This window comes from Amblyraja radiata, chromosome 10, assembly GCF_010909765.2.
Source record: "Amblyraja radiata isolate CabotCenter1 chromosome 10, sAmbRad1.1.pri, whole genome shotgun sequence".
In the NCBI taxonomy this organism is placed as follows: Eukaryota; Metazoa; Chordata; class Chondrichthyes; order Rajiformes; family Rajidae; genus Amblyraja; species Amblyraja radiata.
In genome coordinates, this window is record NC_045965.1 from 26680441 (window position 1) to 26695796 (window position 15356).

Consider the following 15356-nt stretch of genomic DNA (forward strand, 5'->3'; position numbering starts at 1 on the left):
TTCCGAAGACCGACAAATTCCGAATTACGAAAAGTGTCTGGTCCCAAGGCTTTCGGATAAAAGGTTGTGCACCTGTACAAAGATTACCGTAATAGTCATACTTGCTGTCGTTAAATACCGCACTTAATGACTCTCAGAAAAACACTAAACAACTCAGAAAACATGCAAACATACGGGAGCAACGCGCCGCGAGTCGCTCACAGAGTAGCGCCCCGCCCCTTGGGTTGTCAGCAGCGATACAATAATAAAGAACACACAAAATGTAACACAAACATCCACCACAGCATTCATCACTGTGGTGGAAGGCACAAAAATTTGGCCAGTCCTCCTCCACTTCCCCCCCGTGGACCGGACCAGAGTCCAGAGTCAGTCCAGGATCGGCTCTTCCTCACCGGAGACCGCGGCTTTAAGTTGTTGTAGGCCGCAGGCCGGCGATCAAGATTTAAAGTCCCCGCCGCAGCCAGAAGCACCGTAGACTGCAGGGCCGGCGGTCGAAGCTCCCCTCCAGGGGTGATGGTAAGTCCATGCCGGCCCCGCGGTAGAAGTTGGCCGCGTGCCGGCGGTGGAAGCTTCTTCTTCCCCCGGGTCCCCCACGAGGGATCCCGGGCTGTAGACGCCGCACCAGCTGGAGCTCTGCAGACCGCGGCTTCAGGCTGCGACTTCAGGCTGCCGGCTGCCCCGGGCCAGCGAAACGGAGCGCTCCCCTTCAGCGAGCCCCAGCGAGGGCTCGCCCGCTCCACGCCGAGAGTCCACGCTGCGCCCGCCGCTGAAGCCCCGGGCACGTCTCCGGGAAAGGCCATCCGGATGTGATTATGAACAGCTAACAATGGCCTGTTTCCTTTATCATCATTACTTTTTTGCATATCTTTTATTCATTGTTCTTTATCATTCTATCATACTATCGTCTATATCTCTAGTTTCCCTTATCCCTAACCAGTGTGAAGAAGGGTCTCGACCCAAAACGTCACCCATTCTTTCTCTCCAGAGATGCTGCCTGTCCCGCTGAATTACTCCAGCTTTTTGTGTCCATCTGTGGTTATGAAGCAATCAGTTTACTTATCTTCTTCATTCTATCTTTTGTTCTTTAAGTCATTCTTTCCTAAACAGGGTTGACCACTTTATGTGGTCCTTTATGTAAATACGAATTTCATTGTTCCATTTCAGGACATTTGACAATAAAATACTCTTGACTCTTGACCCAGTTACAATTGGTAGCTTCCCGCTTTACCCCACTATGCAACGTATTTCCCAGGGATTTTCAGTGCTTCAACAGAGTGAGAATTCAAATTCAGCATGATTTTTGCTCTTGGCATTTTGCTGAACCTCTTGATATTCAGATGCTGAACAGTCAGCTGTTGTGTTTAAGTTCTTCTCAACAACAGGTTGAAAATCTTTATGTTAAAGTGAGTTTGTTGCATTTCCCATTGTTGCTAGTGGTAGTAGGCATATTCTCTTTCAAATCCACTCTTCAGCCTGTATTATATTGGCCTTTTCTATGTAACCTCAGTTGTCAGCATTTCCCTTCCTCTGAGAGCCCACTTGGCTGATGTTATTTTATATCTTGTGCCCAGCCTTGTATATGGAGGTGTATATGCACCTGTTTAAATGTGAAGTGTTTGGTTGTTCCAAACTGGTATGTCCTTGGTGAATGTCCTCCACTACACTGAGTGGAACTTTCTCCACCCACTTCATTTCCTGCATCGTTCTTACACACATTTAGTTTAGTTTAGTTCAGAGATACGGCATGGAAACAGGTCAATAGACAATAAACAATAGACAATAGACCTCCAATCCACCAAGTCTGTGCCAACCAACAATCACCAAGGCTCTAGTTCTATTCTACACACTGAAGCTAATTACCCTACAAACCGGTCTTTAGAATGTGGGGGGAAACGGGAACAACTGCAGAAAACTCACATGGTCACAGGGGGAATGTACAACCTCGGTGCAGACAGCACCTATAGTCAGGATTGAACCTAGGTCTCTGGCACTGTAAGGCAGCAGCTCAACCGTTGTGCCACAATACCACTCCAAATAATCTCTGCTTAATGTTGGAGTATCCATCCTGACTCCACAATCTGCCCATAGTAATGTTTGGCATTGGATAAAAGTCTTTGGAGTTTTTTTTAGAGACATCTCCATCCTTGTGGCTGTCTTACATGGGAGGTCAGACTCTAGATTTCATGCTCTCAACAACTTGGACTGAACCTGATTCTTTGTTAAACTGCATATGAACATGTCCTGCAACACTTGGGACAAAAAAGCCCCAGAATTACGCAGACAGTTTCCCAACCACACTTTATAAGGGCCAATGTGACCCTTTTACACTGTGTGAAGAGTTTGAGGTAAAGTGCAATTGATCACCTTGTGGAAGAAAAATCAAAAGAACTGCAGATGTTGGAAATCTAAAATAAAAACTAAAAATGCTGGAAATACACAGCAAGTCAGGCTGCATCTGTGGAAACAGAGGTAGTGTAGACATTTCAGGTCTCTGTTTCTCTTGCCACAGATGCGACCTGACCTGCTGAGTATTTCCAGAATTTTCTGTTTATTTTAAACCTCATGAAGGAAACATTAGTTTATGGGATGTCGAGGCATCACGTAAAGTAGGTAATCTACCCCCTCTTACTTTTATTAGCGAGTTTGCAGCTGTGAATCCAGCATTCCTTATACTTCTGCATCATGGACCAGGCAATGTGAACTCAAAGCTGAGGAGGAGGTTCCATCAACACTGTCACTGCAAAATCCTCCAAATTCACCAGCCAACATGAGTGTTCTCTCGCTTGCCGACATCCTCAGTAGCAAGATCTTAATTCCTTTCAGTTAGCACCAATGAACGTGGCACGTCACATGCACACTAACGCCAGCCTCCTGAATTAGACAAGCTATTCTAACAGAGTATGTGATCTAATCTATCAACCCGCACATCTTTAGCATGTAGGAGAAACCTGCAGAAACATGCGTGGTCACAAAGAGACCTGGGTGCTGTGAAACGGTGGTTCTACTAGTGCGCTAATGTGCCACCCAGCAGCCGTTTGTTGCTGTGTGCACTCTCTGTTCATCCTCCCAGTCATTTTCTATTGTTGATTGATTGAAAGACACAAACATGGAAACAGGCCCTTCGGCCCACCGAGCCCATGTCAACCATGAATCACCTGCTCAAACTATGTTGTCCTACTTTTGCATCCACTTCCTACATATTAGGGGCAATTTACAGAGGATAATTAACCTACAAACCCGCACGTCTTTGGGATGTGGGAGGAAACCAGAGAACCTGTAGGAAAACCAGGTGATCAAAGGGAGAAACGTGCAAACTCCACACAGACAGCAGCCAAGGTCAGTATTGAACCCAGGTCTCTGGTGTGGTGAGGCAGCGGCCTTACCAGCTGTGCAATTGTGTAATCCTCCATGTACTACTTGAGGTACACCTTCTAATGCTTACATGTACACAATCTACTGGTTTGTGCAGGAGCCTTAGAGTTAGGAATAAGCACTTCAACATCTGCTACACCTTTTCCTGTAGATGTGACCAGTGTAAAGTACTGAACAATCATAGAATCATAACAGCAGCCAATAGTATTCAATAAGAAATTAATTTGAAAATGTTTGTTGATCTCTTTAAATAGGCTGGTGGGTGTCTTTTCTACCAATGAACCTGTATTCACTTTCCAGGTTGAGATAGAAGATTTGTGCTTCTTTCATCCATTTGTTCTAAATCTCTCAAAATCACTGTCTATATCTCTCATTTCCCTTTCCCCTGACTCTCAATCTGAAGAAGGATCTCTACCCGAAACGTCACCCTATCCTTTTCTCCAGAGATGCTGCCTGACCCGCTGAGTTACTCCAGCGTTTTTTGTCTATTTTCGGTTTAAACCAGCATCTGTAGTTTCTTCCGACACACTCATAGCTCATAGCTCACTTCACAGAAAAAAAACTTTCTAAAGCAGTCTAATCCCATCTGCAGCTCACTCACAATCCATAAAAGAAATTAGTGGTGTCGACAGGTCAGACACTACCTGCTGTCCAGCAGAGATTGACTCAGTGCAGAGCACTTGGGATAAGGCACCCAGTATAGAAAATATACCACTGGGGCTGCTGTGCCTTCCCTCTCTGACTTACCCACCTGCTTCTGTGTCGTACATCTCTCTGTCTCTATTCATGCAACTTCACTTGTCAGCAGTATTCCGACCCTGACTTCCACAGCCCACCATCCCGACTCGGTAGAGTTGATGCCTTTCAACGCCAGAGACCCGGGATCAATCCTGACTACGGTTGCTTTAAACTTTAGACTTTAGAGATACACCGTGGAAACAGGCCCTTCGGCCCACTGAGTCTACACCGACCAGCGATCACCCCGTACATTGACACTATCCTACACACTAGGGACAATTTACAATTTCTACTGAAGCTAATTAATCTACAAACCTGTCTTTGGAGTGTGGGAAGAAACCGAAGCACCTGGAGAAAAGCCACGCCGTTATGGGAAAACGTACAAAAAGCGTAAGACAGCAACAGCAGGGTGGCGCAGCAATAGAGTTGTTGCCTTACAGCGCCAGAGACTGGGCTTCGATCCCGACTACGGGTACTGTCTGTATGAAGTTTGTACGTTCTCCCGTGACCGCGTGGGTTTTCTCTGAGATCTTTGGTCTCCTCCCACACTCCAAAGACGTACAGGTTTATAGGTTAATTGGCTTGATATGTGTAAATTGTCCCTAGTGTGTGCAGCTAAGATGTTCAAGAAGGAACTGCAGATGCTGGAAAATCGAAGGTAGACAAAAATGCTGGAGCTAAGATGGTGTTAATGTGCGAGGATCGCTGGTCGGTGCAGACTCGGTGGGCTGAACGGCCTGTTTCCACGCTGTATTTCTAAACTAAACTAAACTAAACCCATAGTCAGGATCGAAAGCGGGTCTCTGGTGTTGTAAGGCAGCAACTCTACAAATGCGCCACTGTGCTGCCAGGGTCCTGTCTGTATGGAGTTTGTATGTTCTCCCTGGGACCACGTGAGTTTATTTCGGGTCCTTCGGTTTACTTCCACTTTCCAAAGACGTGCAGGTTTCTAGGTTAACTGGCATCTATAAATTTTCCCCAGTGTGTTGGATAGAACTAAGGTGTGGTTGATCACTGGTCAGTGTGGGCTCGGTGGGCCGAAGGGCCTGCTTCCACGCTCTATCTCTAAATCTAAAAAAATCTAAACCCTGGAGGATGAGAGATGGAGGATGATGAGATGTGACTGCCTCACCGATGGAACGAACTGGGGACAGAAAGATGGGAGGAATTGAGTGGGAGGATGGACGAAGGGGGGAGGGAGGAGAAACAAGCCGGAAAGAGGGAGGAGTGGAGGACGTAATTAGGAAAGAAAGGAGGCGGAAGGATAAAATCAGAGCCGAGTTCATTGATTCTGGGGGGAGGTGATGAGATTATGGGAAGAATGAAGATGATTAGTGTGGATGATACCATCAGCTGCTGCAACAGACTGATTCTTTATGCCTGTAATTTTGCTTAACAATGTCAGCCCATAAATCATTGTCTGGAATATAGAAGATATTATAGTTAAGAACTGGAGGCTCAGCTAATGAAGTGCTTTTCTTCAGTGAATGTGGAATGTTTTACAGCCAAATTTGCATCCAAAGTAGTTGAAATGAATCTGCTTGTACTAGAAGTGCACTTGGTGATGCCTAACTTGAGCTAACTTAACTCGATGGAATAGGCCAATCGATCTGGGCAGACCTGCAGATAAATGGGACTAGCTTGGATGGGGCATCTTGGTTGGCATGGAGGAGTTGGGCCGAAGGGCTTGTTTCCGTGCTGTATGTCTCTATGACTATGAATGCTGGATGATTGGCATGGACTTGGTGAGGTGAAGGGACTGTTTCTGTGCTGCATCTGTCCATGTTACTCGGTGTTCTGTGTTGCCTCTGCTCTCCCTGGTGCTTCGAGAGGCAGTTCCTGGAACTGGATTTGCTAATGATGAAAGAAAAGCACCATAATTTCCAGGTCAGGCTGTTCTTGCATGATGAGCTATTCCCATGTTTGTATATCAGCATGATCCCAATGGAAATGCCAATCTCTGCAGATCTCAGACCACCCTGAGCTTGGAATCATTGATGAGCATCAAGGGGCTGTCCCACTGTACGAGCTAATTCAAGAGTTCTCCAGAGTTTCCCCTGATTCGAACTCGGAGAATTACGGTAATAGCCGCTCGTAGGTACTTGGGGCTCTCGTGGACATTTTGAACATGTTGAAAAATTTTCACGAGTCTTCACGAACTTACCGCGTTCCCCGAGAACCTGCCGTTAGCGTTACGAGCTGCCACGAGACTCCGTGCTCCCGAGCTCCGACGTAACTGCTACGTACATTCTATTTACTTACGACGACTTTGCTTTTTTTTAAACTCGGGAGAGCTCTTGAATTACCTTGTACAGTGGGACAGACCCTTCAGCCATTTCAGGCTTCAAGAGAAAGATCACCAATTCGCCCGCACCACCGTTATCCCATCCCGGTAAGGTCTCGCACCACCGTACGGGACCTTATCAAAGGCTTTTTGAAAGTCTAGATACATTACATCAACTGGCTCCCCTTCATCCATTTTACTTGATACATCCTCAAAAAATTCCAGAAGATTAGTCAAGCATGATTTCCCTTTCATTTATCCATGCTGACTTGGTCTAATCCTTTTACTGCTATCCAAATGCCCCATCATTACCTCTTTAATAATTGACTCCAGCATCTTTCCCAGCACCGAAGTCAGGCTAACTGGTCTGTAATTCCCTGTTTTCTCTCTCGCTCCTTTCTTGAAAAGTGGGATAACATTAGCTATCCTCCAATCCACAGGAACTGATCCTGAATCTATTGAACATTGGAAAATGATCACCAATGCATCCACTATTTCTAGAGCCACCTCCCTGAGGACCCTGGAATGCAGACCACCCGGCCCAGGGGATTTATCATCCTTCAGCCCCATTAGCCTACCCAATACTATTTCTCACCTTATAAAAATGTCTTTCAATTCCTCTACCCCCTTAAATCCTCTGTCCTCCAGTACATCTTGGAGATTGTTTGTGTCTTCCTTAGTGAAGACGGATCCGATGTACCTGATCAACTTGTCTGCCATTTCCTTGTTACCCATAATAATTTCACCCGTGCCTGCCTTCAAGGGACGCACATTTGACTTTGCACGGATGCACCAGCATTGCATCCTTGTTACCTTTCACTGCGATGGTGAGTGTGTGACGTGCACAGATGTAACGATACAGAGACTGCCAAAACTCTTTTCATGTGCATTTCTTGCAGCCAGGAAGCAGATCGGACTTCACTCCAGTCAGTGTCAGCTGGAGACTGGTCCTAGGGGTGGGCACCAACCCTCCCAAAGCATCAGTGCCATTTTTAGAAGCATGCCATCAACTAAACACATTAAGTATATCTACTGTAAGTTTCCGAAATGCAGATGATTACGAATGACACGATGACGCAGTGGTAGAGTTGTCACCTCACAGCGCCAGAGACCCGTGTTCGATCCTGACCATGGGTGCTGTCTGTACGGAATCTGTACCTTCTCCCTGTGACCGCATGGGCTTTCTCCGGGTGCTCCAGTTTATTCCCACATTCCAAAGACATGAATATTTGTAGGTTCACAAAAAAGCTGGAGAAACTCAGTGGGTGCAGCAGCATCTATGGAGCGAAGGAAAAAGGCAACGTTTCGGCCCGAAACGTTGCCTTTTTCCTTCGCTCCATAGATGCTGCTGCACCCCTGAGTTTCTCCAGCTTTTTTGTGTACCTTCGATTTTCCAGCATCTGCAGTTCCTTCTTAAACACAAATGTTTGTAGGTTAATTGGCTTCTGTAAATTATCCCCAGTGTGTAGGATAGAACTAGCTGGTCGACGCAGACTCAGTGGACTGAAGGGCCTGTTTCCATGCTGTATCTCTATGTCACTGAACACTATGCAAAAAAAGAATTTCAATATACTTAGGGACATGCAACAACAAAGTACCATTGAACCATTAACTGAGCCAACACTCCAGCCAGGTTGCCCAAACTCCATGCAATGGATGGGAGGGTGGAGATGATGGGCATGATACAATGAAGGCAGTCACATAGTCAGTGCGGGTGAGGCACCTCGAGATCAGCAGAGGTTCACATTGAGCTTTGGGAGCTGAGTGACAGAGCTGGCTGCTGGGGACGGCCTTGATTTAGCTTCCATTGCTTGACTGGGTGATGTTGCTGAGAGCGTGTGTGTGTGAGTCCCTGACAGATCATATTTCTTACAGGCTGCTGGAGGAAATTCCAGACCTAGCCTCCACACCAAAGGCATTTCTACATCCATTTCAAATTAGCATCGCAACATTACATTTTGTATTGTTTGCTCCCAACTGTTTCACTTTCTTAATTCGTTATTTATGAAATTACTTTAACTTACATTTTACATTGAGACTTCTAAGTTCAGTCACAAGGAACAAAACTCACTGGAATATCTCTCCGGCTTGCAAATACATTGTCATGATTCACATTACATAAAAGAACAGTGTTTCATTAAGCAGCAGCTATTCTCCCCAAGGTGTGCTTATGGTGAATCTGAGCTTGCACTGTAAGTTATATTACAAATGATGGGAACATGAAAATTGAGAGGACATTTAGAAATAAATTTTGGAAGAAATGAGAACATGGAATAAATTAGCTTCCTTCACATACAACACCTCCATAAACAACTTTCATATCTTCTTATGACATTGAAGGAGGCCATTCAGTTCATCTAGTTAAAGTTTAGTTTAGTTTATTGTCCCGTGTACCGAGGTACAGTGAAAAGCTTTTGTTGTGTGGTAACCAGTCAACGGAAAGACAATACATGATGATCAAGCAAGCCACAGTGTACAGATACATGATCAAGGGAATAACGTTTTGTGCAAGATAAAGTCCAGTAAAGTCAGATTAAAGAAAGTCCGAGGGTCTCCATTGAGCTCGATGGTAGCTCAGGACCGCTCTCTAGTTGTTGATGGTCTAGTCCACGATGGCTCTCAGAGCAATACCATTGGTCCCATTTTCCCACGCCCAAATCTCTCTCACATGTTCCTGATTTCCCCAATTCTTCCAACCACAAACCCACTCCAGGGGCATCTTGCAGCAACCGCATGTTCACAGTGATACCGTGCAAACTCCACACTGAAAGCATCCAAATACGGGATTGAACCTGGGTTGTTGGAGGTGCCACATCCTGTTCCGACACATCTCCAATGAAACTGTCCTTTACACTGATGTTTAACAAAGAATGAAAATTGTAGTTGGCAACTTAGTTGGTTTCTTTAGTTTTTTGTTTTCACCTGGTTACACACTATTGTACTGTGGCTTATGCTTTCGCTCCTGCTGAATCCTAATATCTGTCAGTTGAAGCATACAGACCAAAACATTGACCCTCTCTACACAGACACTCTCTGACCTGCTGAGTATCCACAGCACTTCCAGTTTTATTTCGGATTTCGAGCATCTGCAGTATTTCGCGTCAGTTTTGATAAGACTGCAAAACGTGGTGAACATTGCCCAGTCCATCACGGTTACTGACCTCCCCACCATCTAAGGGATTTACAAGAGTCACTGCCTCAAAAATGCAGCCAGCATCATCAGATATCCACACCACTCTGACCACACACTCATTTCACTCCTGCCATCCAGAAGAAGATATTGGAGCTTGAAAATTGTAACGTCCTGGTTCAGGAACAGCTGCTTCCCTACAGCTATCAGACTATTAAACCCTACAACCTCCAAATAAGCTCTGAACTTCATAGACTTGGGGACATTGGTTTTGTCTATTTTGCACTATTATTGTTTTTGTTTTCGTGTATACGTATGTATATGTCCATATAGATACATACTGAACGTCTTTCTTCGTTTATTACATTCTTTACACTACTAATTTTACATAATCTGTTGTCCTGCTGCAAGTAAGAAATTCAATGAACTGTCTGGGACATATGATGAAAAAACACTCTTGACTTGACTCTTGACTTGACCCACGGTCACCCCCCCCCTCCCCCTCCCCCACCCCATGGGAGGCCACCTTGAAGTGGTTCAGCTCTCCGGCGGAGTTCCCATCTGATTCTTTCACCTCTGCCCACTCCCACCGATTTCCATTCCCACTCCACAGCAAAGGAACAGGCTATTGGGCTCATCCCCACTGTCCATACCACTCGTTGTTGTACCCCATTAACCAAACCACATTGCTGCGCTCCGTCCTATTTTCACACCGAGAGCTTCCTGCTATTGCAATAAATTAACTAATTTACTCAAAGGGTCAATCAATCATACAGCATGGAAATAGGCCTTTCGGCCCAACTTACCCATGCCGTCCAAGATGCCCCATCTACAGTAGTTCCACCTGCCTATGATAGACACAACATGCTGGAGTAACCCAGCGGGTCCGGCAGCATCTTTTGGGAAAATGGATAGGTAACATTTCGGGTCAGGATCCTTCTTCAGACCCTTCACCCCCCTATCACAATCAGTCTGAAGAAGGGTCACGGCCCAAAATGTCACCTATCCATTTCCTCCATAGATGCTGCCTGACCCGCAGAGTTACACCAGCATTTTGTATCTATCTTTGGTATAAACCAACATCGGTAATTCCTTTTTATTACATTGATCCCACCTGCCTGCATTTGGCCCATATCCCTCTAAACCTTTCCTATCCACCGAGACACTGAAGTAGTAGATATGAATGGGTTTATTCTTCAGGAGAAACAGACATTTTCTTGGAGGCTCTTGCAGTAGAGCTTCCTGTTTGCATCTAGCCTACACCCCTGGGAATGGCTGACAAATTAATCCATATACACTGTCCTGGCTACAGTCCCCGATAATTTGGGCTGCTGTGGCTCTGTTGCCTATGTTGTGTACTCTATTAGTTATGCATGTTCGCTATCCCTGATTTTGGTTTAGTTTTACTTTAGTTTAGAGATACACCGTGGAAACAAACCCTTCGGCCCACTGAGTGCACGCCGACCAGCGATCGTCTGCACACTAATTCTATCCTACACACTAGGGACAATTTACAGCAGCCAATTAACCTGCAAACCTGCACGTCTTTGGAATGTGGAAGGAAACTGTGGCACGCGGAGAAATCCCACGCAGTTGCAGGGAGAATGTACAAACTCCGTACAGACGGCATCCTTAATCAGGAGCGAGCCTGGGACTCTAGTACTGTAAGGCAGCAACTCTACCCCTTCATCCCTGTGCCACCCTTCAAGGACTTATTCATCTGATTTTTCCATTACCAAGTCCATTGCAGAACCTGTGTCCCTGAGTATATATATTCCCAGCAGAGTATGTTCATTGTTGGACTGATCCAGAAATACACAGGGACGTGTATTCTCCTATTTTAAGTATCTGCCACTCACTTCTCTCTGCCATCACTGGTTTCCACCCTGCACTGTGATACAAATAACCTCTCCAGTTGTTGGAAAGGGTAGGCCAGCTATCGATGATGCCCCTTTGTCCACCAACATGTTGAATTGCTGGCCCTCTAATAAAGCTCTTTTTTAAAAACTTTTTTTTTTTGGAAAATCAGCATTTGCAGTTCCTTATTTCTGCAATGTCTTCCCTAATCTCATCACAAAAATTTCAATGAGGGCAAATCAACAGGCATATTCACCCATTGTCCTCAAGGGCAGAGAATTGGAATGTTCCACACCAGATGATTAGTTACAATAGCCTAACAATATCCTTGCAAGTTAAATTGTGAACAGGTTGTTTTTGCTATTTTGAAGATTGGTACTTGTTTTAATAAATATCCACATAATTATATAACTACAGAATAATCCTGAACATGCGCCAAACTGTGATTACCCTTTGTGTCAGTGAGTATTGAAGCTAGCCATGGAAGATGTTACACCTATTTTGTTTGTCTCTTGGCTGATCCAACCTTCAATGCCACTGGACTTGTACTTCTACTCCAGGCCTGACTGCTTGTTCTCTGGCTTTTTTGTTGTTCAGCTCGCTCCTGATTATGCGTCTCTCCAAACTCCCCGTTTCAACTAGCTGTGCCCTCAATCTTGCTCTTGTTCCATCCCCATCAACTATTCCTGATCCCAGTCACAAACATAGAATAATTAAGTCTCTGCTGTTTTGGGGCAATCTGCACAAACTATGGCTGCTGCAGAGAATATATGGTCTTCTCAGACTCAACCTGGTTTACTAAAATAGACTTGGCATCTGTAGGTTCTGTCCAGCTTATCCAGACTCTTCCATCAACCACAACTCAACACCCCAATGGTTTATGCGCCATTCATGTGATCCAACTCACCACAATTCCATTTGAACAAACTGACAGCACATCCATTTCATGCATTATCAAAATATGTACAGGTCTACCCCCCATTTTTCAGCCACTGGTGATCTCCCCCCGCTCCCTTTAACCCGGATAAAATCCATCCCTGGAAGTCCCCCAGAAAATGTGGTGCCTAGGCCTGGTGAGGCGGCTGATCTTGACCTCAATGGGACTTCCACAGCTGAACGGCGGGTTGAATTTGCCCCCTGTGGCCAGGTCACCGTAACTCCGGCCTGGCTGGAGCCAGCAGGTCCGTTCCCATAGCTGACATACGGACAACTTTGTGAGCCGGTATCTTGCCGCCCCCCCCCCCCCCCCCCCCCCAGCCCCCACCCCTGCTCCTCCCGGCCCCCGGTAATTGCAGCTCTCAAGTATGGGTCTTGGTCACACCTACTTCCAACCTCTTAATGCTGTGTGCAAACATTTAATCTTGACACACATGTTTATTTACATTGGTTTAAAAGGCAACACCATTGCTCACATGGAAGTAACGCCTGCAATACATACATTGTCCATAGGTGGTGTTGTAGAGCTCCTACCTTCACGATGATCCCTTAGCCCCTTTCCTCATGCAGCGCTCCCGCCAAAGGTCAGAGGTTGATCTCTTCTCCTGCAAGACAAAAACAAAATTAATATATTTTTAATTACTCAGCTTGCTTAAATTTTGTTCCATGTTGTTTTATTCAATTTGTAGCCAAAGCTTTGATCCCTATTTTCTGTGAGACATTAGGTGCTATCAACAAATAAATGTCCCAACCTGGAACGTCACCTATCCATGTTCTCCAAACATGCTGCCTGATCCACTCATTTACTCCAGCACTGTGTGTCTTTGTTTGTAAACCAGCAATTTTTTTTGTAAGCCAACAATAATTCCACGATGGAGGCAGTGGAAAGGGAAGGGGAAAATCTGCAGCTGTGAACAGTCTGCAAACCAGTTCCTTGTTTCAATAAATAAATAAATAAAGTATAGACACAAAAAGCTGGAGTAACTCAGTGGGTCAGACAGCATCTCTGGAGAAAAGGAATAGGTGATGTTTCAGGTTGAGACCTTCAGACTGCTAGGAAAATACTTTGCATTGGTCTTCATAACCAAGAATGAGGTTAATACATTAAAGGAAGAGAGGTATCCGAAAACAAATCAAGGGGGAAGACCCACAAGGTTTGATGCAAATTAAAATTTATTAGTGAAGAAAATAATATGACTGTAAATTGGCAAACATCCAGGACTTAATAGTTTCTCAGGATTTACAAGAATTGATAATAACATTACACACACTCCAGCACTAATCTACCAAAGTTCTTTTGGTTCCGGAATTGGTCCCTTGGATTGGAACATTGCCAATATCACTCCATTATTCAAGAAGAGTGGGAGAGAGAAACTAGAAAATTATAGACCTATTACGATAACATCTGTTGTGGAACATTTAGTGGATTTGCTCTCGAGGGACAGAGTGACTGAACACTTGGACAAATAAAAACCGATCAGAAAGCCAACATGAATTTGTAATGAGAAAGTCATGCCTAACAAAGTGAATGCTGCATTTGTGCAAGTCATGAATTTGTTGGATAAGGAAATGGTTCTGAATCTTGTTATCATGGACTTCCATAGTGCGTTCAATGAGATTTCAGATAACATGGTGCTAGCAAAGAGGGAAGTCAGGAAATGAGGATTACTGTGGCAAATGGAAATAAATCATGGAATCATTGTGAAGTGTGAAGGGCTGGATAATAGGGATTGATTTGTAATTTCTGGAGTCACCAAGATAGCACCAGAGACTGATGACCCATCTGACCGACCAGTTCCTCACTAGAAGTGCATCAGAAATCAATGGCTGAGTTTCCATGCAGCAGGAAGAGGGACACCAAGGCTCCAGCAAAACAGGTTGGATCCCGACCGAGGGTGCTGTCTTTGTGGAGTTTGCACCTTCCCTGTGTAGCATTGTATGCTTTGGTTTCCTCCCACATCCCAAAGATGTGCTAGAAGCAATGAAGTGCAGATGATGGTTTACCATGGAAAGACACAAAATGCTGGAGTATTTCAGAGGGTTAGGCAGCATCCTTGGAGAACATGGATTTTGTCTTTCCAAAGATGTGCTGATTGGCAGGTTTAAAGGCCACTGTAACTTAACCCAACGTGCATGAGTGACATGATTATCAGGGTAGGATTGGTCTGAGAACCTGCTTGGATGATGGGCTGAAGGGACTGGTGAGAAAAGTATGAGGAATAGCCCACAAAAAAGGAAATTATATTGTGGTTCCTTTGTATAGTGGAATTTGCAGGGTGGAATTTGATAAGCCAACAAAGACTTGATTGTGCCTTTTATTCATTCATGCAATACGATGCATGGGTGGCATAGTGGCGCAGCAGTAGAGTTGCTGCCTTGCAGCACCAGAGACCCGGGTTCGATCCTGACTACGGGTGCTATCTGTATGGAGTTTGTATGTTCTGCTTGTGACTACATGGGTTTCCCCCGGATGCTCCGGTTTCCTCCCACACTATAAAAGACGCACAGGTTGGCGGGCTAATCGCCTTAGGTAATTGTAAAATTGTCCCAAGTGTGTTGGAAGGTGCTAGTGTACGGGGGATCACTGGTCAGCGTGGACCCGGTGTGCTGTTTCCGTGCTGTATCTCTAAAACTATAACTAAAACTAAAATATAATGAACAAGTCTCCAGGACTGAAGCTGTAATGTACTGTCACTGCAGACAAACTGGAATGAATCCCTATGTTCTAAATGTTGCTCAATTCATGCACTGACATTCAACTTCCTACAAGGCATCATTGGCTGGAAATTACTCGGCTTGATATTATCACTGGAGCATTTAATGCATTTACATCAGTTCCATTGTCGGCTACTTTAATGGACTGATTTAATCATTTTCACTGCATGGTTTAATGTCACTGGCACATCTATTACAACAATGGACAGGAGACAATATAGATATTAAAACTTGTGGTAATGTAACCTCGATGAATTTCCAGGATTCATGGAAAAGATTATATTAATAATACTTGAGTATGGTTGAATGAATCACAGGGGACTT

General features: G+C 44.9%; 1 long non-coding RNA gene across 1 annotated transcript in view; it reads right to left on the minus strand.

The window, feature by feature from the left end:
• The window catches only part of LOC116977715, a 117683-nt gene that overhangs the window by 85636 nt on the left and 16691 nt on the right, over positions 1-15356 (minus strand). Inside the window, exon 2 of the long non-coding RNA XR_004413285.1 lies at positions 12852-12922. This is a non-coding gene — a long non-coding RNA (uncharacterized LOC116977715). The remainder of the gene's footprint in view (positions 1-12851; positions 12923-15356) is intronic.